Source organism: Pan troglodytes, chromosome 10, assembly GCF_028858775.2.
Source record: "Pan troglodytes isolate AG18354 chromosome 10, NHGRI_mPanTro3-v2.0_pri, whole genome shotgun sequence".
In the NCBI taxonomy this organism is placed as follows: domain Eukaryota; kingdom Metazoa; phylum Chordata; class Mammalia; order Primates; family Hominidae; genus Pan; species Pan troglodytes.
In genome coordinates this window covers 89,957,581-89,960,467 of record NC_072408.2, presented here as the reverse complement: position 1 = coordinate 89,960,467, position 2,887 = coordinate 89,957,581, and the positions used below count along the sequence as shown (strand labels likewise).

The 2,887-nt window shown below is 39.1% G+C and overlaps 1 pseudogene; it reads right to left on the bottom strand.

Annotated features, from left to right (window-relative positions):
- Positions 1 to 671: 671 nt before the first annotated feature.
- On the bottom strand, positions 672 to 1,768 carry LOC467082 (large ribosomal subunit protein eL6-like; annotated as a pseudogene).
- Between the last annotated feature and the right edge of the window lie 1,119 nt (positions 1,769 to 2,887).

Genomic DNA, 2,887 nt, shown 5'->3' with positions numbered 1-2,887 from the left:
ATCATGCATTTTGAAAGACAAGAAACTAAAAAAAGAGATTGTTCATAGTTCCCGATCTGTCTCTAAGTAACAGGGTCACTTCTCTTCACCCTGGGGGCTCTTCCAAAAAGGTAGTTTTTCTAAACCAAAAGATTTCACTATTCATAAGGGCTCATTCTTATATGTTATTCAACCTCTTTCAACTTCCAATTTCTATGCCCTGCAACCTCCTACTGTTTGGGTTGAACTTACTTTGGACACTGCGGGAAGCAAAGGGAGGGTAATATTTGAGGGTATGAGAGATGGTTGATTTAGTCAGGAAAGCTCATTACTATGCCATTATGTTTTGTATTTAGAAGCTTTCTTCTGAGAGAGCAAGGATCTTAATTTCAAATAGGAAGTAAGCTTTGCAATTCCCCTGTGAAGCTGGAAAGTTACATGAAAACCAACAGACATCTTTTAGAGAATGTTGGGATTATAATGCAAAGTAGTTAGGAGATCTGGGTTTGTGAATGTGTCTGCCACTGGCTAGTACTTTAGGTCCCTGCATTTTAGTATCCTTTTCAAAACCACAAATTATGGCCATGAAGATTAATAGAATAATATGTTCATATATATAAAATATACATAGAGGTTCTCTATAAATTATAAAAATAATGTTTGTGTACAAGGTATTATTTTTTGTAGTCAGCTATTTAAGTTCTTAAGACATTTAGAACACCAATTTATGAGGATAAATTCCATTCATCAGGGCAAGCACAGATCGCAGATAGCCCCGGAGCTGAGGAATAGCTTTGATTTTTGGTAAAATTTGTGAGTCCACAGCTTTCTGATCAATCTTGTGATGCTCTATAATCTCATATTTCTCTTTTTCTGTGTCAAAGATCTCACCTTCCTGGTGTCTGGGCTTCTGCAGCTTCTTCTTGAAGTAAGCATTAGTAAGATGTTTTGGGATTTTTACATTGCTGATATCAATTTTGGTTGAGGTGGCAATGACAAATTTCTGGTGTGTTTTTCGTAAAGGAACTCGTTGAGGACCAGAGGTCCAGTCACAAGTAACAAGCCACTAGCCAGCTGCTTCAGGAAAACCACCCTCTTGCCCCTGTGGCATCCAGTGAGGACGATCAGAATGGTCCCTGGGGTGATGCTGGCTCGCAGTTTTCTACGTGCTGACAGGAGGGTTTTTTGCCGTGGCTCAACAGCTTTCCAGACACATCTTCAGTAGGATAATATCTAGGCATTTTGCGAAGTTTAACCACCCGGGTACTGCAGTTCTTTTCACCACCAACTGGTTTGTAACAGTTTCAAGAAACTTCTCCTTCTTTTTCTTTTTAACCTTGGATTTGTGGTTGAGTTCTTCCTCTTTACATGGCCTTTCTGGAATACATAGCAGATCGGGAATACCTGCCAATTCCTCTGACAAGGACAGGATTGCGGCTGCAATGGGGCTTTCTTTTCTGAGGTTTTTTTAGCCTTGAGGTTATCCTTTTTCACCTTGCCACCAGCATCAGCCTTCTTGGCTTTGAGTTTTTTCTCTTTAGTATCTGGCTTCTCAACCTTTTCACCCGCCATCTTGAAAGATGGGAAAGAGAGCTATGTACAAGATATTTTTACATTGTTATTGTCAGTAACCTCTTCCTTCTCTTCAGGAAAGTTGAGAAAGGAGTGACAAGATGCCATCTGCAGGCATTCTTCTGCCCTGCCTCAGGCTATTTTCACCACATTGTTTCCCACCTTGGCACTCCCTTCCCCAAACCCTCTGCAAAGAGATAAAAGAACAAATGTACACTCCTCCCTCTGCAAGGTCAGCTAAAAGCCTTGTATCCCAATCACGATGATGGCAGCTACCGTGGTTGTGATACATATCAGCTAAGCCTGGTTGAAGTAGGTATGCAACTGGCAACACAAGACAAAAGCTCTCTGAGCCTGGCAGGAAGCATAAGTGATAGTCAGATAAACTCATTTTCTAATCACCATATATCTGCTTATCTATAAACAGTTGAATCCTGGGCAGTTACGCAATTCTTGCAATTCTTGTAATCTTGGTTTCTATCTGCTAAATTTGAAAGAATGGAACTGCCTATCAGGACATTAAGGATTAAGTGAGAAAACATAGCGAAGTTTCTGCCATAGTTTTGATTACTTACTAGGCCATCAGTAAAAGGTGATTCCTGCCTCTACCCCATCCCCAATTCTTCTACCCTTTGGCAGCAGCCAAGAAGCTATCAGGATCCTCCATGACAGACTCCACCCACACAGAAACAGTACTCCCCAACCACCTCCACAAGAACAACATTTCCCCTAGAAAAAGTTTTCTGCTTTTCTTCCTATAAACTTCAAAGAGACTCATTTGAAAAGTCATCTTTTTCATACTCTCTTGTATGTATTCTCTTGTGATCCAATGTAACTTTCCAACTCATTTCTTATTAGAATTATTATTGTGTTCTGCAAAACAGAATGAGGGGGGAGAGAGAGCTAGAGAGAGCTTATGTACTTTTCCTTTACATTGTACTATTTTGGTTTAAGTGTTTGTCTCAATCTAAGTTTCATATGAAACCAAGGCAAAGCTTTTCATCTGTAATTCATTCTTTTACAAGGATTTACAAACTTTTACAGTCAGATTTGCTGTCGATTTGCATTTCTTTTACTTGGGTTCCCTAGTGGTTTTGCCAAATATACAATCAGTTATGTGATTCAGAGGTACATTCTTCTAGCAAACTCTGATAAAAGAGTAACACTTATTGAAACTTCACATGAAAAATGAGTCACTTCAAAGAACATGAATTTCTGGACTACATGAGACCTTAAAGATCACTTACTTCAACACTTTATTTTTAAACAACTACCATTATAGAATATTTTCAAATGCCATGGAGTTCTGCTAAGTGCACCAGATATATTATATGTT